The sequence below is a fragment of the Pongo abelii genome, chromosome 6 (assembly GCF_028885655.2).
Source record: "Pongo abelii isolate AG06213 chromosome 6, NHGRI_mPonAbe1-v2.0_pri, whole genome shotgun sequence".
Lineage (NCBI taxonomy): Eukaryota > Metazoa > Chordata > Mammalia > Primates > Hominidae > Pongo > Pongo abelii.
In genome coordinates this window covers 64,332,989-64,345,450 of record NC_071991.2, presented here as the reverse complement: position 1 = coordinate 64,345,450, position 12,462 = coordinate 64,332,989, and positions in this window count along the sequence as shown.

Genomic DNA, 12,462 nt, shown 5'->3' with positions numbered 1-12,462 from the left:
CAGTGTACATTTCTGACCCTTTTTTAAACGCTGTGGGGATGTTGACTGTACATCATATCTATTGATTAAGGGGGTAAGGTATACTCTCATACTTTGAAGTAAGTGTGAAGTAAATTAATGAACTGCTTTCTTTCTCTGAGGGCTGACGCTTACCATAAATGTCGTGTTTCTCCCTGCAAGCCGCTCTGAATGATTTTAGCGTGTTGAGAAGGCGTGACAGGCCAGCCCAGTAGGAGGAAGGGGTGGGGGAAGGAGGGTACTCCGTTTAACAAATAAAAGAGAATTAACTTCATTGCTTTGGTCTCCTTCTGTAATGATATTCATTTTAAGGGCCTAATATACAGTTGTTCAGATTTGGGGTTTAATTCTAATCAATACCATCATCCTCAAAGGTGGAGAAAAACAGCTTTGAGGGGAGGCTCCCATCTATGAATAGTTATTTATTTTATCTTTTTATCCTCCCATCTTCTGGAAGGAAGTGAAGCAGGACTATTAAAAAGTTAAAAGCTGATACTGAGAGTAAACAGAGGCGTTAACACTGTTTCCTCAAAAATGCCAGGAATTAGAAAAGCCCAGCGTCATGTGACTGCAGTTTTGAGCTACCTAATTCTAAGATTTTTCGTGTGTATAAATTAACTTTAGAATCATATGTCATTCTTCCTATAAGTCACAACGTTGGTGTGGATTTAATGAAAATACTGGATTCTTCCATTTGTGTAAGATTGGCTTGCAGCATATGGGGATTTCCACAAAGGTGTGTATGTGCAACTTTCTTCATTATATATATATGTATATATATTTTTTATTAGAAATATATGTATATTCCATTTACTTTCATTTAAAAAGTGAGCTATTTCTTTCATAGTAGCATTGGTCAAAGGGCATTTTTTTCTTGTACTACCCTTCTTTCACTCCCTCCCCAAAAGAAGTGGCTAGTGTTTGTAACATGAGGCATAAGGCAGCTGTGTTAAAAAGAAAAGACAAAGAGAATTATATAATTGACCAAAAATTTCAGCAGTCATAATTTTGCATCTAAATATGCTTGAAACTAGACTTAATGACAGCTCTTTCTCCACTTTGGAAAAGTGACCCAATCATTCTTAAATCCTGTCCCATAGGAGAGAACATCTGTAATCCATTGTTGATATAGCCTGCCTGGCAAAGCATTTCAGGGTGCATACACTTCGGTTTAACTTTTACGATATTGATTATTACTCTTGAGTATTATATTGTGATAATATAGATGTTTGAAGAAGAGGGGGAAGAAAAATAGGAAGTACAGGCTTTCTAACATTAATTAAAAGTTTCCCCACCACATATGAAGTTTAATGTGCTGGCAAGAAGAGGGGTAGATGGATATTCTGCTGTTTCTTGCAAACCTGTGGGATCCACTATCAATAAAGCTGAAATCTATTAGCATTCTGTATGCATCTGCAGCATAAATTTCATTTGAATTTCAAATTTAATAAACCAGGAGGTTTTTAATCATCCCTGGTTTTATTTGTTTGATATTAACATGCTTATTGACCGGGTCTGGTGACCAGTTTGATCATTACAGGACAGCAAAAAGTTAATTAAAACGACCACAGCCCCTTAATCATATCATCTGTCTCATCCGTGTCGCTCTCTTTATTACCGGTGATGATGGATAGTCTCCCAGATTAATTTCTCTGTTTCTTCGATTTGGACAACAGCTTTTGGGACCTAATTTACATCCTGGGAACAACTTGCTCAAGTATATCTAACACCTTGCAGCTACAATATACATCAACATCTCCTTAGATGGAACGGAGAAAGGAAGCTTTTTTGCAGGCAGGTTTGAAGACTAATCAATGCTCGGATCTGGAGCTCTTAGCTTTCACAACCAAAGAAACAGAAGGTTCTAAAAGCAAATTAGAGGCCTCAATTCCTGCTTTTCCTTTTGCGGGAGTAGGAAGTGAAAGATGCCTCTGCTGTTTGATTAATAGATTAAAATGTGTAGATACAGCGACAAGTAAATAAAGTCATTTGTAACCATTAAGTACAATTAGGGATTTATAGTGGAAAACATCAAAGTTATCTAGGCTTTCAAGTGTCCGGCAGCTCATCTACACCAAATACGGTTTTTGAACTTGTTAAGTGTGGACCACTATAGACAGAGCGTCAAAAAAAAAAAAAAAAAAAAAAAGAGAGAGAGAAAATAAAAGGGAATGAAAAAAAAGCCTAATGGTAAAAAATGCACACGAAATATAGCGCGTACCTCTGCAGGGTACGTTTAAACCCGGCTCTTAGCATCTCCGTTTCTAGAGCGTTGGCAGGGACATGCAGCTCTGGAAGCTGACCGGCGGGTGCCCGCGGGAGACAGAGCGAACGCGGTGCTGGCACTGCGTCCCTGGCCTGCGCCTCTCCCAGAATGGGAAGACGACCCCCAACCCCTTGGCTAGTGTGCGGGGTCCTCGCACGCGGACGTGTTGGCTACTAAATAAAGCGTGGAGAGGGATCGCTGGGGAGCTGAGCGCCGCCGGCGGCCGCCGGGAGCAGCGAGCTGAGCCAGGTTGGGTGGGGGTATTTCCTCGTCGAGAGCTCTCTGGTCAAAGTTTCTTCCCCGCTGGAAAACAAAAACAAAAACAAAAAAACAAACCAAAACAAACAAACGAAAAAACCTGGCCAGGCGTGGACTTGTAAATTCCTGAGGGGTGCCCCTCAGCAGTCCATTTCTCTTTCGTGTGGTTTTACTAAGAAGTTACCTAACATTTCCTGGGAAGGGAGGTAATACAAGCCCCTTGCTGGTGGCAGATTGTTGAGCCGTAGGTGGGAAGAGATCAGTCGGCCAGAGCCCAGAGAGGGCTGTATTTTCCTGATTGGAAAATGGGAACTTCCACGCTGAACAATAGCCTCTATTAGTGAGGTTATTCGGTTCCAAACTGTCCGGCCACATTTATAGCCGAGCCCTTACTTTTCTGGTACTGCTTAATTGGATGCATTTGTTGACCACAGCGAAGCAATAGTGACTCTTGATCTACTGGCACAGGAGCTTCTTGGTGATGAAAAGCGTTGCCTTGATGACTATAAATAAATGAGACCACTTGAGAGAGCATTTCGTATTTGTTTCTTGACTTGATATTTTTCTTCCATTCTCCTTAATATTTACTTTTTCTTCTCTGCCGCTTCAAAATGTTCAAAAGTTAGGGACAGTTTAATTAAAAGAGATTTACTCATCTGGCTTAGCATATTACCAGCTTTGATTTATTTTAGCTGGGATATTCAAATTGCATAGTTAGAAGACAAGCGGGACTTTCCCCATGTATCAAACAATCATCTTAGTAGTAGGTAAATTCATAGACAGGAAAAGTATAAAGATATTTACCAAAATTGACGTTCAAAATCTCCATCTCTATGTACAGCCTGTATTAAAGGAAGAAAACAAAACACCTTTCCGTATTTATTGTCAACATACATAATGTTCATATCTTCATGCTATGTTAATGTGGCCTCGTGCTACTTCTACATTCAGGCTTGTACTCTACAGTACTTTTTATATTCATCTCTGCCAGCCCATAGATAAAATTGATAATTAATTCTACAGCACTTTGTATTTCTCCTTCATCATGTAAATGAAGGAAACACATGTAGGGAAAAGAGTTTGCTCATTTGGGGTGAATGGTGTGTGTTTGTGTGTAATTGTCGTTCAAGGCAAGAGAGCAAAAGAGAAGCTTAGACATTCAGATGAGTGTGTCTCTGATTTTTTTCCTAGAATGGATTTGTTTCTACTATTTTCTCTTTTGGTATTATATATCACTTTCTTACAGCTAACATGCAGAGTTTAAAACTACTAAATTCTTATCCTCAACGCTATTGATTTCTTTTCATTCTGTTCTGTTACTAGAGAAGGTAATGCTCCCAGATTACCCCGGGGTCTCCTCCAGACAGTTGACAATTGCAATCGCAGTTTTGGGAAGATAAATGTTACTCTGGGAATTGTGTTTAATTACAAATAATCTAGGAGCTGCTCCAGGTCTCTGGGTTTAACCACACATGTGTTCAAATCACTGTATATAAGGTTTACAAATGGGTGATATTTGTGAAAGGGAATACAATTCACTTTCTAAAACCAGGGGACAAACTAGCGTGCTCCCACTTTGGGTTTGTCAACAGATTCTTAGAGATAACACGACCCAAAATAACACCAATGACCAGAAAGTGTGGCGTCTTAGAGCACTTGAAAGCCTAAAAAATTGTTCATTGGAGTTTACTTTCAGGTCAATTTTATTAAAATGAAATTCTGAAAATTAGCCGTGCTTTCTTGAGTTCTCAAAGTCTCTTGCACAAGTCCATTTGTGTAGAGAATATTTTTGAGTTCACATAGGTTTTTTTTTTTTAATTTTATTTTATTTTGACAGAAGTTTTGTGGATGTCCCCTGAAATAGCTCAATGGTTATTTTTTACTGTTCCTCTTGTAACTCAGCTGCTACCTTTGTGTGTGTGTGATTCTTTGCTTATATGGCAGCTCAATTAGTGTTGTTTGTGTGTGTGTGCTCGGTTTTTTCTAATAGTCTTATTAACAAGAAAAAAGGTGGCGAACAGGTTATTCTCTTAACCTGACCTGGCTCTAAGAGTAAGATGAGCAGCACTGAACAGATGTCCCCATTTAAGCCGTTCTTTTCCCACATGCCTGCTGGATATTGCAGGCGCGCAGGAAGCTCGCTTCAAACCTGGCCCATTTCAGGCCATAATGGCCACGTTATTTCGGCCCAGTGAACACGAACAAAATCGCGTGCTTTAGAATCATTCGACTCTGAGTCCAGGAAAAGCAGGGGGTGTGGTGGCAGTGGGGGTGGCTAGGGAGGGGTGTATATGAGTGGGGGAGCCGATTTCATCTCCGATCGCAGGAAGAGAACTTGCTCAAAAGAATTTTTCCCCAGCAAAAATGGTATAATTTACAGCGCAACTTAATAATCCGAGGGGCAATGCAAAAGCCCTTTGCGTTGTAAAGCGCTTCTAATTACCTGCCAGAGCAATTAGCTGACTATCACGAAGAAATTAGATCGCTCAATGTAGCATAAATAATGCGAATAATTTTGTAAGAAGAATGGAAAGCGAGACCTGGTGTTTCTTTATAAGGAAATAACACCTCGTAGTGTACGAGCCCTCCGTGAACACATATTAATGTCTAGGCATGCATGGCAATGAGTCCGAGCAGGAGCCCTCTGGCTGAGGTTCAGCACTTTTTCCGTTTACGTATGCGGGGTGAAAGTCGGCTTCCAGGCGTTCGATCTCCAGCCTTCCAGCTCACAGTAATTAACACATAGCGACTTCAATGGGAAAACCTGTTTTCCAGATGATTTTTACAATGCAGCTTTATGTCTCATTTGGCAGTTTAAATAGCTGGAGTTGTTTTCTGGCTTCATCTCTACTATCATCTGTTGAGCACATTTGGTTAGAATATTGAATCCCAACCAAAATTTTGGTGCAGGCTTTTGCTGACTTTTATTTTCTTAAGAAGTGGGGATACCAGGAGCCATTTTGAAGGATACTAGAGCAAAGAACTCTGGTGAGGACCTGTTAGTGCCAGCAGATATTTGAGTTCTTGAATGCATTTGCAAAGTACATTGGGATATTTTTGTGTATGCTTCACTTTAACTTTTTTATTTAAAATCTGTTAATTATATTTTCTAACTAACTCACTTCTCTTGAGTGATTGTGTCCTATATGGGGGTTCAGATGGTGAGTTCACACATTTCTTAGCAAAGAAAAATAAAAGTAAAGCTACAACCTAATTTGGGAGGAAAGCTGAAGGTGCATTTAGGTGTCTGAAAGCACTATAAGCTCTCTGAAATTTACTTGGTTTGTAATTTACAAGTGCAAAAACAACTTTCAAAGATGTTTGGAAAAAGAATATATGCACCGACACCTATATAGACACACACACACACGTGAAGTTGTCGCCTGCCCACAACTCCACCGCTTTCCTGTGCCACCCAAGGGAAATGGGTCTCTCTTGAGCCCCTCTTTCTCTAGTAAATGAGGTGGGTCATACGTTTATGTCAAATTGAATCAGCCAGGACAGCTTCCGTGGTAATTAAACTGGACATCTGTATTGGTCACAGCAAAGGGTGCCTTGTGAATTCAGGTTTTACTTGGTGCATCACAACTGTCAGGGTGAATCCCGCCCCCCACAGAGGTCTGAGTCATGGGTTGCCACTCTCTCACCACCTCTACCAGCTCATCCCTACCCATCGAAAGCTTTGGCCCCGGTCATTTTTGAAACATTTTTCACGACTGAGTTCAGGGATTTTGCAGGACTTCACAAAGATCTTGTCCCAGTGGGCCACACATTCCCAGTTTTCTCCTGCTAAGAAAACATCGACGGTTTTGCTGGCGACTGGAGAGTTCTAGATGAAAACTGAGGGAACCCTAATTATTATTATTATCATTATTATTTTTGAGACAGAGTTTTGCTCTTGTTGCCCCGGCTGGAGTGCAATGGCATGATCTCGGCTCACTGCAACCTCTGCCTCCTGGGTTCAAGAGATTCTTCTGCTTCAGCCTCCCGAGTAGCTGGGATTACAGGCGCCCGCCACCATACCTGGCTAATTTTTTGTGTTTTTAGTAGAGACGGGGTGACACCATGTTGGCCAGGCTGGTCTTGAACTCCTGACCTCAGGTGATCCACCCGCCTCAGCCTCCTAAAATGCTGGGATTACAGGCGTGAGCCACTACGCCCAACCTGGGAACCCGAATTATTTATTTCATCAACCTTGGCTACAAATGGGGTTACTCCTGCTTATGGTGTCAAGTCCATGCAGCCCCTCACTCCCTTTAAATAGAGAGGCATTGGCAGCCTTAGGCTCCCCCTGCCCTGAGTTTAGGGCTGTTGAGTGCAGGCCTACAGGGAGGGGGACCCACTGAGCAGAAACCAGCTCCACTTTAGAAGGTGCTGGAAATAAAATATTCATATCAACTGTCGGAAACTTGGCTTGATGCGCTAATCACTCGGTTCAAGGGTGTCTACATTACTAGGTGCGAAGTCCCCACTTCCAATCCCAGACGGAAACACCCTTCTAGATGGAACAGAGGGCATGTTTTTATTTAAGACTTGACAAGTACTAACTCTTTTTCCGAGCAGAGGTTATTTTTTAAGAGGAAATAAGATCTTGATTCCTACTTATGAATTCTGGAAAAGTAATAAAGGTTGTTCGGATAATTTTCCACAAGATCTTCATCCGAACCATCCCACTTGCTGAATTTTTTTCCCTGCAGCTTAATTTCCCCTAAACACTTTGCATCGCTCCCTCCCCCCAACATGGCCCTGAAGATTCTCCATCTTAAATAACAAGGACCCTGCTGGCTACTAAAGGAGGCTGCCCATTTTAATTCAAAACAAGGGCCACGAGTGCTGGTCTTAGAAAGAGCCGAGGAGTGAAGATCAACCTTTTTTTCTCTTGAAGTGCTTGCACTTAACCCTCAATCGCCAATATAGTACCTCTTTCTCTCTCCTTTATTAAAATGTTTCTTTCATTCTTTTCTTTTTGGGGGGGAGGGGGCAAGGTTTCTTAAGGTAAAAGAAATAAGCTGAACAGATTGATTATTGTTATGTCTGTAATTGCTCTAAAAACATTTTTCAGTGGGGCCTCATAGGGCAAACATATTGGTCTTTGATCACTGAAGAAAGCAAACATTGGAAAACCAAAACCCACTACTTTGGAGTCTACACTTGGCATTTACAGCCCTGAAATGGAATGCCCTTTACCTTCAAAAGGGCAGCTATTAACGACAGAAAGTTCTTGAGTTTTTCTGTAGATAGTGCTTCAGTAGTTTTCTAGTAGTATTCTAACCTAGGCATAACTTCCTCTCTTCTGAAGCTGGGGAAACCCATTTGCAAAGTGAAACGATTTGGCTAGTAATACTCAATGTCAGTTTATTTGAAACTATAGATAAAAAGGGAAAAACTAATAAATCCACTTTGATTACTTTTCTGCTTAGGTTCAAGACGTCCTCTAAGCCTAGATAACGAAAGTGATTTCAAAAATTTTGACATACTTACTAAATGAAACTAAGAGATGCGCAGCAAATTAATACGAGCCATAGTCAAATGAAAAGAAGGATTTCTTTTACTAGAAGAAACCTGCACTATTGATTTTATTGACTGACTCGATTTCAGTGTTTTAATCAACTTTAACAAATTTAACTGAAAACAGGGTAATTGACATACAGTATTTAAAACTTCAAAAACAAGCAGCAGATGTTCACAAATATTTTTTATTAGGTGATTTGCTGTTGATTTACCATTTAAGTAAAAAAAACTATTCTTTTTTCTAACTTAAGCTACGGTGATCTGAATTTCCTTCCCTTTAGCTTCCTCAGTCAAGATTTGGGAACAGAAATTCCAAAATGCTTAGAAATGGGTGGGAAGATTGTAGGTTTAGAAGTCTGAGGAAGGAAATTACAAGCCGATGCTGATTGACTTTTTAAAGGCCTGGCACGTCCCAGTCTATATAATAACTCAGTTGGAGGAAGAACCTCGAGGACCGAGTGTCTCCAGATCACTTAATACATCGGCATCCACCACGCTCGGCTCATGGGCAGGGCCCCCGAGGCTGCCACCAACCCACGGAGCCTTGAGGAGCCGCGCTTTCCCGCGGTGGTCCAACGAACTTCGGAAGTGCTCCTGCTTCCGCTTTCACGTATACCTGGGATGCGTTGCCATACAGGTTTGTCCCGTTTTAATGCTTTGACCCATCTAAGATACGAGGACAGGAGACTGGAGAAGTAAACGAAAGGCAATGGCCGAGGGGTAGGGCGGGGAACACAGTAGGAAAAGGACAGGTTCCCCCTTCACCTTCACCCTCAGTGTTGGCCCCGGCCCGGGGATTCTCGGAGCTGAAGCTTCTTCAGAAAACAGTCAGCTTAATTAACATCCTGCCCTTGGGGAATCTAGAATAAATGGCGAGTAGTGGGCAGCTTTCCCCACCAGTCGCAGGATGTAAAAGCAATGAGTGATGGTTGTCTGTGCAGCAGTCAGAGGGAAGAGCGACAGTTCCAGACGAGGGGCAGTCGGACTTCTCCGCAGCCTACCGCCAGCTTGGAGTGCAGATCTCCACCGACTGCGCCACAGATATTCTCAGTCCCCAGCAGTCACAATATTTGCACTCCCCTTTCTTCCTGGCTTGCCAACCCCTCCCTTTCCTTCCTCCTCACCCTTCCCACCCCGCACCCGAGAGACAGCCTGCCGTCCCGTCCCAGGTCCGGCCCGCGCCTCTGCGCACCTCCCGGCCCCCGGTGCAGGTCGCCGGCCGGGGCGCACACGCGTCCCCGCCTTATCGCCGCAAGGCCTCCCGCAAGGCCCGGGCTGCTGCGGCCGCGGGCGCGGTAGGCGGAGGCGCAGGCTCCGTCGCAGCCCGGCCCAGCCCCGCCCCGCCCCACCCTCCGGCCCTCCCCTCCGCTTAGCCGTGCTCTCCCGCCAAGCTCCGCCGCCAGCACCGTGCTCTGCCCGGCCCGTACGCCGCTGGCCACCGCGGCTCCCCGGCCGGGAAGGCTGCATCAGCTCCCGCCAAGGGGGAGGCTCCACCCCGCCCCGGGGCGGTTGTCTTGCTGGGACTCCTGGGCCGGTCACAAAGCCTCTCTCCGCTGACCCGGCGGGCCGGGAGTCGGGTGCGCGACGGCGGCTCCCCACCCCTGCACTCAGCCGCCCGCCCCGCTCCTCCTCCTTCCCTCCCCGTCCCTCCTCCTCTCCCACCCCCCCGAGGGCTCGCACACCCCGCGGGCGGGAAGGTGCCGCCCTCGGGGCGGACAAAGGGGCAGGCCGGGCGGGAGGGGCTGTAGCCGGCACGCGCGGCCGCGGGAGGGGCCCGCCTCGCCCCGGGCCGCCGACCTGACACCTGCTGGGCAGCCTGCGCGGCCTGGGGCGGAGGCCAGCGGGCGGCGGGGTAGGAAGTGCCAGCGCAGGGGCGTGTGTTCGGGAGAGGGTCGCGGACAGGTCAGGCGGCTTGGGACCCACCCCACCCGGGCAATAGTGACGTACTGCTTCGCTCGCGTCCCCTTTCAGGTCTTGACTGGACTTTAAAGATCTTTTAGAAAATTTATATTCTCGTTTTTATGTCAGCGACTATACATCAAAATCACGCAAAGGGCTAGTTAAAACGCAAATGGCTGGGCTCCTCCGCAGAGTTTCTGCTTCAGTAGGACTGGGGTGGGGCCCAGTCATTTGTATTTCTAAATTCTCAGGTGATGCTCCTGCTGCTGAACCGAGTACTACACTAGGAGAATCACTGCTATGCCATTCATGCCCCACCACCCGCTAACTGTAGAAGTGGGGAGAGGATCTCCCGCAGGGATCCCAAAGACACTGCGACTGCTCTCATTGCCAAGGTAGTTTTCTCTCTTTTGAAGGTAAGCTCTGCATTGAATACGGACTGGATCTTCTCGATAGAAGTTTGACCAAATGCTAGAGTGGAACCCTCACGCTGCTGGTGCTGTAGAAAGCAAGGCTGTTTACATAGATGCCAGGCAGAGAAAGCCACAGTCCAGTTTCCATTTCCCCTAAAGAGCCGGAACCAGGGCGATGGGTCTTTCCCAGCACAAATTCAAAAGAGAACCAAACAATTTCATTCCGACATAATGACAACCTCCCACCTTCTCTTTATAAATTTTTGATATTTCAATCGAAATATTCTATCCTACGTTCTGCATGTTTCCATTGTTTTATATTTTACTGAAGGACCTAAAATATTTTAAAGCAGAGAAAAGAACTAAATGATAGGCAGAGAGGAGATTTAAATAAAACTTTAAAAAGCCACAAATTCACAATTGTTTTTTAAAAAGCATATCTATGTATTTAAAATAATATAATGAATTGAATCATTTAAAATGCACCCCTGTCCTTTCAAATCTGTTTTTTTCAAAAATTTTTTTTGAAAATCTAATGTGAAATATATTTTGACATTCCAATCCAGTGAATTAGTTAAGGGAAAACTACCCAAAAAGAGGCACACTAAACTTTTCTTATCCCCAGTGGGCGGTGTTAATCATCTAGTTTGAGACTTGTAGTTTTCATTGTCGAATAGTTGGGTTCTCTCAAAGGGAAGAACGTTGGGGACTTGCATTCACTCTTTTTCAAGAGGAGATTAAACACAAAATCGATTTAATGGAGCATCTGTAATCTTAAATACGAGAAGTCAAGAGCTAAAGCTATAATAGAAAGGTTAGCTTTCCTCCATTGTTCACACAATCTAACTCATATTTTTGGAACTTAATTATCAATGAAAGCTACCACATCAATGCAATACAGTATAGGCAAATTACAAGAACCTTTTACTTCTCCCAACTGGGTTTAAATTGCAAATCTTAACACTGAACAGTGTGCTTTTGGCATTGAATATTCAATACAGGGAAATGTGTTTTAAGTGAACCACCCAAGGGCCCAGGAACATTTGCTTAATAATGATACTTTGCAATTCTATAGGGCCTTTCAGGCAAGGATCTCAAGTGGAATGCTCTTTAACTATACCCTGCATGGGAAACCTTGGGAATATTTTAAAGTGCTCACTTAAGGCCTATTGGAAAGAATCTTTTAGTGTAGATTTCACAGTATGATTTTAAGAAATGAGGTACTGCAGAATTTTCAGTCTCAGGGGTATCATATTCATGGGGATTTGGTGGTTACTGAACATTTATTAGTTACTCTATGTAAAGGTTAAAATGTACATTTTCTCCAACTTTTTGTTTTCAAAAAATTTAAACCTACAGAAAATAATGGTACAATGAAACATTTAATTTCAAAGAACACCCATATTCCCTTCACTTAGGTTCATCAGCTTTTAACATTTTGTGACAATTGCTTAGATTTTTCTAAGTAGATGGATAGCTAGACAGACAGACATATATGGATCTACTATATCTGAATAGATAGGTAGATGTCAGATATGATTATTTGTTTGTTCATACACATACATAAACTTACCTCTTTTATCTATTTCAAGTAAGTTATAAACATCACTGCACTTTATTCCTAAGTACTAAAGCATACCTCTCCTGATAAAAGGGTATTTCTACATAACCATAAAGAATATTCTTATTGTTGAGTTTTTAAATACATTCCAATGGTTTTATTTTATTTTTGTATTCAGAATATCCATAAGTTTTATCAGTGTTGTCTACAAACTTAGGAAATGAGATTTAAGCCAGTACTGGTATACAAAATTCTAAAATACTGTTGCATTACCTAGGCATCTTGGGAATTTTAGAACCTGAGATTCTAATTAAGAAAGTGCTGTATAACCAGATTTCAAAAACAACTGAAGAAACAAAACCATTTGCATATGCTTACAGAACATAAACAGAACATTTACATTTCAATCCAAACAAACAAAAAATTCTATTTTTACCTTAATATTTGATCTAAGTTATCAGAATAATGGTCTTAATTATCCACTTCATTTTGCTAGCTAGTGTAGACTTGACCAAAGAGAAAATAGCATTGGCAGT